General features: G+C 58.4%; 1 protein-coding gene across 4 annotated transcripts in view; it reads left to right on the top strand.

Moving 5' to 3' along the window:
- The first annotated feature begins 4973 nt into the window (after nt 1–4973).
- The window catches only part of AHNAK (AHNAK nucleoprotein), a 30773-nt gene continuing 21779 nt past the window's right edge, over nt 4974–13967 (top strand). For 3 of the 4 annotated variants that reach the window (XM_042907090.1, XM_042907091.1, XM_042907088.1), the window contains exon 1: nt 4974–5128. The gene's annotated coding sequence lies outside the window, so the exon portion shown is untranslated. Of the gene's footprint in view, nt 5129–11467; nt 11744–13967 lie in introns of those variants that run through there. The other variant, XM_042907089.1, reaches the window with a different exon arrangement.

Genomic DNA, 13967 nt, shown 5'->3' with positions numbered 1-13967 from the left:
GAGTGATTCAGGAACTCCTTATTTGAAGTCCGGGGTTTAAATACAGGCTGGGATTTGAACGGAGCCGGAATACTTGACTTCAGATTTTGAGTGCGGGTGAGGAGTTTGGGGTTTGACGATTGCTGAGCACCTAATGTGTGGATCCCAGAATCACCCACTAGGTCTGTTGTTCTCTGGGGAAGACAGATTGGGAAGCAGTGAAAAGGGAACAGGGAAGGGCCTGATGTTTGGCAGAGATGCTAAGCTCCGGGTGTGTGTGTATGGGGTGGAGGTGGGGTCTGGGAGATCCCAGATGGCTCAAAGGAGGGGTAACAGTCATTTCTCTGCTTCTAAGGCTGACACGCCAGAGGGCCCTCATGGGAGGGGCAGGGAGTCTGCTTTCAAAGAGACTGCAAACAGATTGCACACTTCACTTCCTTTCTGGGATCACAGTTTAAAAGCCATGATTACTTTTTGAGCAGTCGGCGTCTTGTCTTCCCTGTAATACACTGATTTTAGAGAAGGGGACTGTGGTGAGGAGGGAGGGGAAGGGGAATCCCCTGGCCAGGGGCCTGCCCACAGAGCTCCCTTTGTGGTTGCTATGGAAATGGGCATAATAGGAACCAAACAGAGGCACGTCGCCTGGCAACCGAGGAGCCCAAGGTTCATCACACACACTGTGTGTACACATCAGGGAACCCCCTGCGGGGAGGGAGCAAAACTTCTGGGGAAGCTGGGGTATCCCAGTGATGACGAGTCCTAGAACTCACCTAGCTCTGCCAGTGAATCTGCAGGACTGTGGTGTGGGATGCCTCTGAAAGATGATGGGAGTGCCAGCAGGAGGGCTCAAGTCCTCCCAGATCCCTGAGTAGCCCTTAATTTGACAGACGAATCTGAAGCCTCCCCGAAGATACAGGTTTTCTTTGCAAAGTTGACACCGCAGGAATCCTTATAACTAAAGAAATAGTGTGTGTATCTGTGTGCCGGGGGGGGGGGGGGGGGTGAGGTATCCGTGTAAAAGACCTGGCCGAAAAGATAATGTCCGATTTTCCCAAAGCATAGGATCTGCAGGGGACTCAGAATACACTTCCTTCCGGACAGAGCACCTTGAGGGCAGGGATTGCATCCTGTCAAGTTCTCCATTCCCTGCACCGCCCCCCCCCCCACCGTGGGCCCCTGGCCTTGTGTTGGACACACAGTAACTGTTTGTGTAGCTGCACGTGAGGTCTGTAAGTGGAGTGATTGCTCCCTTGAGGTTGACCTTGAAGGGAAGTGTGGGGTTCAGGATGCTGTTGTGAAAAGAACAAGGGCTGTGGGGCCAGTTGTACCTGCAGTTGGTTCATTCATTCATTCCTTCCTTCACTCATTCATTCCACACAGTGTTCTTCATTGACTGTTATATGCCAGCCTCTGCTCTAGGCGCAGGACAGACAGCAAAGAACAAAAAATTCCCTGCCCTCATGGAGCTTAGATGCCAGCGGGAGTTTTGACTCCTGCTTCTGAGGGTTTTGTGCCTTTAGGTAAATCACTAACCCTCTCAGACCATTCCTCCCAGAGCATGTGAGGATTAAATGAGCTAACACATGATAGTGCCTGCTGTGGCATTAGACACAATCACCATTAGAGTAGCTTTGGGGGGCGGGGGGAGAGCCACAGCCGTGAGCAGAAGGAGAAGGGTTGGCAGAAATTTCCAGAAGAGTGTGTGTGTCTCCAATCACATCACTGAAAATTGTTGAATATATTTCCCTTCCCCTGCGCTGTGGAAGCTGGCCTAGGAAATCCCAGCTCCAGCAGGCACGATCGTGGCTTTGTACGGGGCAAGGGTCTGGGTTACCCCATTCTCTACACTCCTGCTTGGAGCGGGGCAACGGCCAGTCCCCAGGACCATCCCCCACCAGGGATCTTGACACTCTTACCTCTGAATGAAGTACCTGGACAGTAACCCCTGCTCTATAGCTGCTCCAAACCCAGCCCCTCCTTGGCTTCTTCTCTGTTGACCAAGAGGGTGGCCAGAACAAACAATGCAGCAGATAAGTTGGCCTGGAGCCCAGGACACTAGCCTCTGCTCTTTCACTCCTGGGGGGCTGACGGAGCCCAGGCTGCAGTGAGGGCACAACACCCGCACCCTTCCCCCACTGTTCCTTTCCTGCTCCAGCCCCTCCCTCCAAACTCCCAGAGCCCTTCTGCAGATCGCCTGTGTCTTTGTGGCAAATCATCCGAGCTATCCTTCTGAAAACCTAGGTAAACCCACTCCCATTTAAATATGTCCTGGGTAGGGGCGCTTGGATGGCTCAGTCGGTTGGCCGGTTGGACGTCCGACTTCGACTCGGTCATGATCTCACAGTCTGTGAGGTTGAGCCCGGCGATGGGCTCTGTGCTGACAGCTCAGAGCCTGGAGCCTGTTTCTGATTCTGTGTCTCCCTCTCTCTCTGCCCCTCCCCCACTCACGCTCTGTCTCTCTCTCTCAAAAATAAACATTACAGATTTAAAAAAAAAATATGTCCTGGGAAAACTTGCACTTTCAAGGAATCAGATGATTCATTTCATAAAGTTAGATATCCTTTGGTACACTGTTAGGTTACTTTTGGGGAGAGGGCCTGAGTAGGGGAGGAAGGAGATGTTTACTTTTTATTGTCCTACCTTTCTGTATTGTTTACATTCTTCACCAGATGGAGGCATTGATTTTATTTAAAAAATGTCAACAAGGATTATCTGACTTGGAGCTTTACGGGCCACTTTATCTGTATTCTTGGTCCATTTTTGAAAAGCCGAATAAATGTTTCTGAAAATGAAATATGAATTAAAAGCCATTGGTAAAGGAAATATAGTAGCTCTTGGTTTTTGTGTTTTAAAAGCATCCCAAAGTTGAAAAGTTTGTATACATATATACATATGTATGTGTGTGTGTACATATATATATATAAACTTAAAAAAAATTTTTTTAATGTTTTATTTATTTTTTAAGACACAGAGAGACAGAGCATGAATAGGGATGGGGCAGAGAGAGAGGGAGACACAGAATCCAAAGCAGGTTCCAGGCTCTGAGCTGTCAGCACAGAGCCCGATGCAGGATTCGGGGCTCAAACTCACAAACCGTGACATCGTGATCTGAGCTGAAGTCCGACGCTTACCAACTGAGCCACGCAGGCACCCCCCCTTTTCTTTTTTAATAAGGCAGGTTGGGGGGGGGCGCCTGGGTGGCTCAGTCGGTTGAGCCTCCCTCTGGCTCAGGTCATGATCTCAGGGTTTGTGAGTTCGACAGCCCCATTCATAGGGCTCCGGGCTGTCAGCGCAGAGCTGAATTCTGATCCTCTGCCCCCTCTCTCTGCCCCTCCCCCGCTCACACTCTCTCAAGAATAAACAAACATTTAAATAAGGCAGGTTCTAGGGAAGGTGTACAGAACAAAATGGAGAGGGTGCTTCTTTAGAAATCCTGGGTCTATGGCTGTGTTTGTGATGTGTGTGGTGGGACTGCCTCTGCCATGGGTTTGAGTCCCTATCTACGTGTGTGTATGTGTGTGTGTGTGAGTGAGAGAGAGAGAGAGAGAGAGAGAGAGAGAACATTCTTGCACACAGGAGCAAGTTAGAGACAGTAGACATAGACACAGACATAGAATGCTAGTGCCCAAGTCTCTGCTTTGTCTGTCTTTGCATGTCGATGCCTGTCTGAATGTCTACACATGTGTCTCCACCTTTCCGTGTCCATTGTATGAGTCTGCACGGCTATGGCTCCTTTGCTATGTCTTCCCTCCCCCACCGCCTGTACCCTGTGCTGGTAACTGGACCTGGGACACAGCCCCCAGGGCTGGCAGCAGAGTTGGCTGCTGGGTATTTTTAGCCTGTAAACATGTTTGCCATTTCAGAGGACAGGACCGCAGGTCTCAGCCCTAGCCCACTCATGATCTTGCAGCGAGGAGGGAGGGAGCTCCTGCCTGGAGCCAGGTCTTCTCCTGGACCCCCCAGCCTGGGGTCTCCCTTCCTCAGCATTCGGGAAGGAAGGAAAGCTTCCTCGATGCGGGTAGTGGGTGGCCGCCTAGGAGGAAGGATAAGAGGAGTCGTCGGGGGAGAAGAGAATGGGAGGTGGAAGGGGACTGCGTAGCGCCAGAAGGCCCCCCTGCACCCCATCATTAAGCGGTTAATAAAATCTCATGGAGTTAGAAGTGGCTGTGGGAAATCGCAGTAAATCTGGAAACAGCGTCCTTCCAAGTGGGGAGGTGGGGGAGGGACTCGGATAAGAAATGGTAGGTAGAGGAAAGGCGGGCGCTCCGGCCTGCAAGGAGTCTGCAGACGTTGGGGGGGGGGGGGGGGGAGGCTGCCGGCCTGACTCCCATGTCGCTGCAGAGGCCGGAGCAGCACCGTGGTGCGTGAGGCCCTGGTGACTCCACGTGGGCACCCTAACTCCAGGGGTGGGGCCAGCGTCTTCAGACCGGCTTTGTGGGGGGAGGGGCTGGGGGCCCTCCGAAAGGGGCGAGGCGAGAAATGGGCGCGGCTGCCTGGAGCTCAGGAACTGAGTGAGGAGGAGACAGGGGCCTGGAATTTGAAGTGTAGGTTCCTGGGCTGAGAGAAAACTCAAAAGGTCCGCGCCAGGCTGGAGGTCGCGGCCGAATCACTCAAGCCCCCCAGCCGCTCCCGCAAAATGAGCTGATTCGCGGTTCTAGCTGGGAGGATGAGCCTTGGGGAGCTTCGAGGAGTTTCTGGCCGAAGAGACCACACACTGCATACGTTGGGGGTAGATCCAGGCACGCGCCAGGGCCGGGGGCACTAGATGGGGGCAGGGTAAGGCAGCCCCTCGGACGTGCGGCGCCCCCACGTCCCTGCGACCCCCAGTGGCCCCCCCACCCCCACCCCGGCAGCCCGCTCCCGGGTCCTTGTAGGGTCGGCCCCCGCTCGCCAGTCCCAGCCCCAGTCCGGCCCCGCCCGGCCCCGCCCTCTCCCCACTGCTCGGGGCAGACCCGCCCGCCGGAGCCGGAGTTACAAGAGCCGCCTCCGCGCGCGGGGGCCCGGCCACTCGGAGCAGCTCCGCCGCGGGGACTGCACCGCCCGCCCTGCCGGACCCGCCCCGACCGGGGCTCGCCGCCTGCAGCAGCCGCAGCACCGCGACCTGGGGCCCCGCGCGGGCTATGGCTGTGCCCTGGGGCTGAGCGCGCAGGTAGGGGCACGGGGCGCACCGCGGCGCCGCGGGAACAGGACTCCGCGAACGCGCGAGGGGAGGTGGGCTGCAGGGTTTGGGGCGCTTCCTCTTGGGCCAGGCGCGCTGCGAGGATTCAAACGGCGTGGAGCAAGCTAGACAACCCCGGGTCGCGCGGGCAGGCGACGCGTCGCGTCGCGTCGCGCCCTGGGAGCCGAACTGCGCCTCCGGAGGTGGGGCGCAAGTTGGGCAAAGTTGGAAAATCGCCCCGAAGCGCGCTTTGCTCCAGTCCTTATTTCTCTCGAGGGCTGATTGTTAGTTCTACTGCCCGGCAGGGAGCCCTGTTCCTGGTCCGGGGGCCCCTGTCCCATCCCCTCCTTCTCTTTGGGGCGGTGGCTCAGCGCACTGCTGTAGCTCCTATTCCGTGTTTACTGGAGAAGTTTCCGAGGTCGCCGCCGCGGCCCCTTGGCCCCTCCCGGAGCCCCCGCGCTCCCGCGCCCCCTCCGCTGTCCCTCCCCGCTCCCCACACCTCCGCCTCTAACTTCGCGTCCGGAGTCCTCCCGGCCCCACCCAGTTCTGTACCACCGGCCTCTCCCTTTCTCAGCCCCCCTCCAGCTGCCCCGCCCTAGTCTGGCCGCTCCGCGTTCCCGGCTCCAGAAGACTCCCTGCCTCCTCCGGGGCGGCGCTGCCTGGACGTTTGCAGCGCGCCCCCCGGCGGGAAGGGTGGGAGTGGGGGTGGGGGGCGTAATTAGGGAGATTCCAGCACTGGGGTGGGCGGGGAGGGGGGGGGGCGGGGAGGCGGCCCGGCCCTCGGGCCCGCCCCTTCCCCTTCGGGGGCGGTGCGCTCTCCCCCACCCCACTCCCAAACTCGTCGGGGCGGGATGGCCCCCGCCCCAGCGCCTGGCTCGGCGCCAGCAGCCTGAGGAATGTGGTGGTTGGAGCCGCTGACTAATTCAAACCAGAACTCGGGGAGGAGTGGTGAGGGGCAAAGGGGAGGAGGGGAAGGGGCTGTGTGTGGGAGATGGGGGCAGGAGCGGGGCCCCGCGTAAGGAGGAGGGCGTCGCTGCGCTCTCTGGACCCTCCACTCCAGCGGTGCGCTCTTGGAGAGAGGGTTGGGGGACGAGGTCCTGCCACGGAGTTGGAAAGGCTGAGCGCTTAGGGTGTGTTCGGAGAGCGGTGTTATGTAAGGCTTTCCCAGGCAGGGAGAGGGTGTGCAGTGTGTGAGGGCCTGGCCCTCCCCTGGCTGGGCTGGGCGCCCCCTGCAGTGCCAGGGCCGGGGATGTGGGGGCGCAGCCCTGGGCGGAGCTGGCCGCGAGGGACACGTGGGGTCTGAGCAGGCCTGGCTGTGCCCCCCTTGCGTGGGAGGGGAGCCGAGTGGGCAGAGGGGGCAACTCAGGGCTCTAGTTGGGCGCCTGCACCCACAACGTGGCCACGGAGAATTGTGTGCGTGGTGTGTGTGCTCTCGCCTTTCACTGGGTGTGGCTGCAGAGGGGTGGTGGTGAGGTGCCCCGAGGGAGTTTGCGCGGTGGCCGCTGAGAGCCCTGCTCTGTGTAGTGGATTTGTGGAAAGGCAGGGTGGGATCATCCCATGGCAGTGGGGTCCTTGGAGAATGACCTGGCGTTTTGGAGGAAGAAGGACTAGATATTTACCTCTGTGTCCGCAGCACAGCGCTGGGCTCCCAATAATTGGTTTTGAAACAGTTCCTTCTTTAGAATCCAGCCTCCGATGACAGGGTTCACCTGCCCTTCCTTGCGCTGCCCAGCACTGGTAGGGGCTGGGTTGATGTTGTGAGGCATAGTGACAGTGTGGGGCTGTAGTGACAGGTGAAGGCACGGGAGGGGGGGGGCGGCGGGAAAGAGGAGGAGATTGAAGATGCCTTGGAAGGCATTTTCAGGCCTCCACACCTATGCTGCCCCAAAACCGGGGGAGCAGGGTCCGCTTTCATTTTCCTCTCTCCGCTGCCCCCCAGGAGGGAAATCCCTGGAGCTGGGTGTGGCCCTCACTTCCTTTCCGAAGCTGAATGGGGAAGCTTCCTTCTACTTGGCCCAAAGGGATTGATGGGTTGGGCCAGCCCTTGGTAGGCAGAGTGTGCAGAGTGGGGAGCAGAAGGGCACCCCAGGCTTAGGGGGCACTTCCTTGCTCTGAGCTGTGAGCTGTGGTTGGAAGGAGGTGGGGGTGGGGCGGGGTAGGAGAGGACTTGGGATCTTGAAAACTGGGCTAGCAGAGGACACAGGGTCTGCAGGGTTCGAAATGGGCATCAGGGGGTGTTCTCAGCCCCTCTGTAAAGTCTTGTCGTTAGGAGATTATATGCAGAGACACTGGTCGTTGAACAAGGACACATAGGGAGCCACGTAAGTCGTGCGGGGCTTAGTGCTGCTGACATGGAGACCCTTAGCAATGGCTCAGGGTCCTGGTCTGGGCAGTTCCTTGAAGAGCTAACCCCACAGAGCTGAGGACTCGTACCAGCCGGACTTGGTTCAGGGTCCTGAGGCTACAGGTTCAGGGCCCAGGGTGGGACAAGAGAGAGTAAACCATGGGAGACTCGTGGAGACGGGAGGGGGTGGGGGAAGGCCAGCAGCAGACAAGGGCAGGGAATGGTATGGGGGTCTCCGGGATCACCTGAACAGGGAGGCCCTGGGTGGAGGTGCCCAGGCATTGCCAGGCTGGATTCCTTGGCTCAGCTCGGAATTGGCTGGCAGGCCCTGGTGGAGCATGCTACCCAGAGCCTGAGCAGCTGGTTTGAGAGGTTGGGGCAAAGCTGTGGGGGTGGAGGGGTGTGTGGGGCTCTGGGGTGTGGTCACTAACCTTCCTCAGAACTTGGGAACCGCCTGGGGACAGACAGGCATACCAGGAGAGCTAATCCTACTCTTCATGGGAACCCTCCCACTGCTGGCTCTCCCTACCACCCCCCCCCCCCCCCCCCCCGCCCCAGCGCCCCCAGGTTTCTCTCCCTGGAGGTGGTAAGCCTGTGCATGCCCTGTGCACGCGAGGAGAGGAAGGCAGGCGGCTGCTGGGGAGGGTTTAGAATGTGCTGGTTTCAGTCGGGTGGGGGCCAATGTCTAGGGCCTTTTGGTGTTTCTTTGTCCCCCATGGGCTTCATCCAGGCCCCCTGGGGAGCTGGCATGTCCCTGGTCTCTGCCCATCCCTGCTGGGCTCCCAGGCCTTCCGGAGCAAGGTCGCTTTCTTCCATGCCTGGCGTGGGGGCTGCGTGGATGGGCCACAGTGGGGCTTAGCAGGAATGAGTATGCACACAGGAGTTTTGAGAGAGCCCCTCTTCCTCACCCTGGCCTCACTTCCCGCCTGTGGGACTGCTGGGCTGTTGTAGCTGGAGGTCTTGCGTCCCAAGCATGGAGGTTTCACTGTGGCCTTGAGTCCCAGTGACCACTAATGTCATAGTGGGGAGGTGTGTGTTACTAACTGTGAGCAGATGGCCCTCTGGCTATGCATGGTGGCCCTGGATGTGTCACTTTGCTTGCCTGTGGGACTTTTAGGGCAGGGGACAGCAGTGGGACTCTGCCCGGGTAGTGGAGGTTTCATAGGGGCTGGAGGGGCTGCAGATAAGCACTGGAGTCAGTTTCTCCATCCTGGACAGGTTCTGGGCCCTGGAGTTTGCATCCAGAGGCCCTCGGGAGAGTGAGGATAGCTCTGGGAGTAAGGCTGAGTGATGCCGGACGAGGCACTGCACATGGCTGGTCAGGGAGGGGCATCCTGCCCTGTCCCTGGGGGCCAGAGCGGAGGTTCTAGGGGAAGGGGAAGTGCCTGGAGCTGATCCCGGCTTGTGTCCTGGCTGGGATGGGGGGCGGCTCTTTGGCTGCAGAGCCAACCGACCGGCCTGGCCCTGCGCCCCTGCACTAGCGTGGCCTGACCGCTGGGTGGAGAGCTCGCCTGTGGTCGGGGAGTTTCTGCGCCCTCCCGGCTATAACCTTCCCCCAGGGGGAGACGGACTGTTCTTCACCACCCCTGCCCCGCGGAGGGTGCCACCCTTGGAGTTGGTGTCTTCGTCCCAGCAGTCCTGGGTAAAGGCTCTCTCTTCCCTGGCTGTGTGGCCAGGTGCGGGCACTTGGGCTGGATAATGTGCTCCTGGCCCCAGGCCCGTCACAAGGAGGAGAGTCCCTCTGGGTCAGGGGAGGAAGAGGGAATCTCCCTCCCCGCTGAACGTGAGAACTTGGAGCTCGATGGGGAGTTGGGGGGGTGGGTGGGAGGAAGCAGCGCACCGATGGCCGATGGCCGGGAGAGAAGTGGAGAAAGGTGTCATGGGAGAAGCCAGTGGGCAGCTGGCTGGTGGGGTAGGAGTGGGGATGCCCTGGACGTGGAGGTGCAGAAAACTCCCCATGGTGGTGAGGGGCTGACAGGGAGGAGAGGGCTCGAGTGATGAGGTTGGAGGAACTTCCTCCTTGGTGGGAGTCGTGGGCTGGGCTAGTGGCCCAGAGAGCAAGGGAGCAAGGAGATGGGCAGGGGCACACACGCAGAGGGAGACACAGACTCCCGGGCACCGGGGTAACAGGTGTAGGTGCCCTCCGTGATGGGCAGGGCCTGGGGCTTCCCAGGCCAGGTGTCTGCTGGGAGAGGGTGAAGGCAGGGGTTGTGGCCCCGCTCAGGGCTGCGAAGGGTGGAGAACAGGGCTGATGAGCGTCTGTGTGCACACGCGCTGTGTGCGTGCCCTCGTTTTCCTCGGAATGTGTCTCCATACGTGGCAACTGCATACACGGAGGCTCATTTGGAGGCTTGGGCCCTGGGAGAGATGCCACCCCTGTTTGTCCTTGTGCCTCTGGGATGAGGGTCTGCCTGTGGTGTCTGTTCCCAGTGAGTGGAAATATTTGCCTTGCCTTACTGGTGCCTTTCTCTAGAGTGGGTCTTAGGCTGCCCAAGCCCCAGAGGGGACGATTCTCTTGGCCTTTGCTTGCTGGGGCCCGGGAGAGTTTACAGGTGGGCTGGATCTGTGTAGCTCAGGATTGCTGACTTGTGGGGACATGGCCTCAACGAGCCCCGGAACCCAAAGGCCCCTCAGATCCTGGGCTGTAGGATGCCTGGGTCTCTGCCCATCTGAGTTTGCTGTCCCCAAGCTGTTGGCCAGGAGGTGGCCGGTGTGTGGGCAAAGGAGGCTGGTGGCCTCTCGCCCTCCCTCCTATGCTTCTGGCCCTTGAAAGCCACCTGAAAGGTGTCACTGCTGTCTGGGCGAATCTCCCGCTGCTCCCTGGGTCTCTGGGTCCCCTCCGGTAATCTCAGTCCCTCCCTCTCTTGGGGGTAATGCCCCTCGCACCTCATGTCCCTCTAGATGTGCATAGAGGCCTCTCCATCTTCCTGGGGGCGTCTCTCTGGCCCTCCTCCTCCAGCCCAGGTCTCTGTTTTCTGTGTATCTCTGTCGTGCATCTTTCTCTGTGGTTTCTCATCCTGTGTGTGTATTTTTTTGTGCCCTCCATCCCTCCGCCTCGCTAAAGACCGTTTGCTTTGGAGTCACAGAGTTCTAGAAACCCAGGCTTGCATCTCAACTCTAGCTTATCCTTGGGGCAGTCATCTTACCTCTGGGGACCTGTTGCTGCGTCTCTAAAACCAGGACAATTAATTATTAATCACACAGGGCCGTGACTGGGATCGAATGAGACCCCAGGCGTGGAACCACAGCACGGAACCTGGCACACCCCAGGAGCTCTGCAGAATTCTCTTTCCCCTGCTCTGTTGGGGGTTTTCGCTCTACGCGGAGCTTTTTCTTCCTCTTGGCTGCTTAGTGTTTAGGAGCGTAGATCCCCCCCCCCCCCCCACCGGGTGTGTCTCTTTTTTTGTCGCATATCCTACCCCCTCATCCTATTTTCAGTGTTTGGGACTTTCCCTCTGGTAGAGGTCTCTACCTTGGGTGTGAGTCATTTCGTTCTGTTCTTCGTAGCTTGGGGAATGGCTCTCCCTGCCTTGTGTGTATGGTGCATCTGATCGCTAATGCGCATGCCGCTGGGCTGGCTAGAAGGTCCACTGCTCTTAGCGTCCTCCCCACAGTGGGCGGGAGTGCCACCGCCGGTGTCCATCCTTTGGGGGACAGATACTCAAACTTGCGCTCCTTCCGGTGTGCAACTTGTCTTCAGGTTTGGTGCATGGAGGCATCGGGGCCCATGGACCTATCTTGGGGAGTGTGTGTCTTATGGTTCCTGTCATCTTGACATTGACGCCGGTGGCAAGGCTGTTTTTGGCTGTAGCAGCGATTAGGCTGGACTCCCCCCCCCCCCCCCCCCCCCCCCCCCCCCCCCCCCCCCCCCCCCCGCCTCCACGGCTGACTTCATGCTGGCTCTTGGGAGGAAGAGGCTCTGTTCCCTAAAGGCAGTGGGGGAAGGACGCTCCTCTGGATGTCACCCCTGCAGAGACCCTCTGCCCTGGGCATGGAGTCCGCTACCTGGATCCGCCAGGGTCTTGTCCCCAATCCACAGAGGTGCTCCACATCCTCTTTGCAGTTTTGAATTGACAGGACAGTCTCGTTCTTCTCTCGCTGCTTCTGGCCCGCGTCATGGTGTGTGTGTCCCTGCAGCCTTGATCTCGCAGCCTTACGGATGGAGCAGACTTATCTCTCTCTGACTTCCAAGCAGTCCACTGCCTTAGCGGGTCTCCACTCCAGTCCCTCCCATCACGAAGGATACTGTAAGCCAGTGTCAGGTGGGCCTCGGGGTAGGGAGCTGGCAGATGGGGGGTCCTGGGGCCCCAACACTCTCCCGTTCTCACCTCTCTGGACCTCGCCTTCCCCATCTGTAAATACCAGCCGGTGCTGTCCCACAGGACTTCCGGCGGTGCCGGAAGTGTTCCACATCTGCCCTGTCTAACGTGGTGACCCTTGTGTGGTTGTTGAGCTCTTGAAATGTGACTATTGCAAGCAATGAGCTAAAATTTTAATTTAGTTTAATTATTTTATTTTATTAAAATATTTTTATGTTACTTTTTAAATTTACATCGAAATTAATTAGCATATAGTGTTAAAATACGTTTTTAATGTTAATTTATTTTGAGAGAGAGAGAGAGAGAGACAGAGCACGAGCAGGGGAGGGACAGAGAGAGAGGGAGACATAGAATCTGAAAGCAGGCTCCAGGCTCCGAGCTGTCAGCACAGAGCCCAATGCGGGGCTCGAACCCACAAACCTCGGGATCATGACCCGAGCCGAAGTCGCACTCTTAACCGACGGAGCCACCCGGGCACCCAAATTAATTTTTTCAACGTTTATTTTTTTATTTTTGAGGGAGAGAGAGAGGGAGAGAGAGTGTGGGGTAGGAGCAGAGAGAGAGAGAGAGAGAATCCCAAGCTGTGAGCACAGAGTCTGATGCTCGATCTCACAAACCGTGAGAGTTGGACACTTAACTGACTGGGCCACCCAGGCGCCCCTTAATTTAAATTAATTTAAATATAATTTAAATTAAGGCAGCTACCATATTGATAGCATGGCTTTCAGATGTCTTCCAGCTCCAAAGACTTAGGAATCTCTGCTGAATGTGCAGACTTTCCCAAAGTTCCAAAGACCCTCCTTTGGGTAACCGCAGGGCAGGGCCCTCAGCGCCCCAGGGGAAGCCTGGCGTTGCCTGACTTGTGTGGGAAAAGAAGGGACCATCTATCTGGGCTTGGTACAAGCTCCAGGGGTGTGGGAGAGACTGGGAGCAGGGACTCAAATGCAAAAAACAGACCCTTGCCACCGTGGTCTCGAATCCCACACTAGCATCCCTATGTCCAGCCACCTGAATGGGCCAGGGCAGGTGGGAGGGGAGGGTGCTGGTCCTGGCTGTGCCAGAAGGAGAGCCCTGAGCCTGGGTAGTCAGTGGGTGCCCTGCCAGGGCCAGCCTACAGCCCTGGGTCCAAGCGGCTCCTGTTCTCACGGGCTGTGGAGGCTTCACCTTCGAGATGGCTCTCTCCCCTCATTAGCCGCCAGGCCTGAGGTGCATTAGCCGGTCCCTCCTGAGCCTCTGAGCTGTGCTTCTGGGGACACCTGGCCTGTCTCCACTGGAGCCCCGGCCCCTCTGTCACCCAGGGGTCTGGCCAACGGAGCACTTTGTCTATCTGGTTTTAGGCGTGACCCTTTGCATGTCTGGAGCTGTTTCGGCCCCAGTGACTCACTGGGGAAGGAGGGAGGGTGGGGCTGAGCTGTGGGCGAGGGTGAGCTGGCTGGTGTTCCCCCCCCCCCCCCCCTTCGCTGGCTGCTGGCTCAGGATCAGGATGCTGGGCAGAGAAAAGGGGCCCTGCTCGAGGAGGAAGAACGGGGTGCTAAGGTGGTTGGTGGCTTCAGAGGTCAGAGAAGCCCTCAGGCTGGAAGCCTTTCCCATCCCTGCCCTGCCTGGCTCCCTGTCTGCAGGGCTGGCTTCCTGGGGCTGGCCGCTGGGCAAAGGCACCTTTAAGTCGCAGCTTCGCTGTTCCGCGTGACTTCCTGTGGTGGCTCCTCTGTTTGGCATTTCTGCTCCTCCGGAGGGATGGTGATTCCCCAGCTCACACCTGTGCCCACAGGCCACTCACTGTCAGTGGCTCTGCTCGCCTCCTAGGCGGCACCCGTGTCGTAAATACTGCCTGTATGAGTTCAGGGGGTGGAGGACTGGGGTCTCTGTGGTTGTCTACCCCCCCCCCCCCCCCGTGCTGTGATCTGCCTGACACCACAACTGCTAAGTGCCCAGGAGTTTCCAAGAGACACAATCCCGTCCTCAGAGGCAAACTCTTAACACTTTCAAGAAAGCTGGTAAAGGGGCGCCTGGGTGGCTCAGTCGGCCGGGCATCCGACTTCGGCTCAGGTCATGATCTCACGGTTCGTGAGTTTGAGCCCCGCGTCGGGCTCTGTGCTGACAGCTCGGAGCCTGGAGCCTGCTTCCGATTCTGTCTCTTCCTCTCTCTCTGCGCCTCCCCCACTCACGC

Source organism: Panthera leo, chromosome D1 (assembly GCF_018350215.1).
Source record: "Panthera leo isolate Ple1 chromosome D1, P.leo_Ple1_pat1.1, whole genome shotgun sequence".
NCBI lineage: Eukaryota > Metazoa > Chordata > Mammalia > Carnivora > Felidae > Panthera > Panthera leo.
This window is presented reverse-complemented; position numbering and strand designations above follow the sequence as displayed.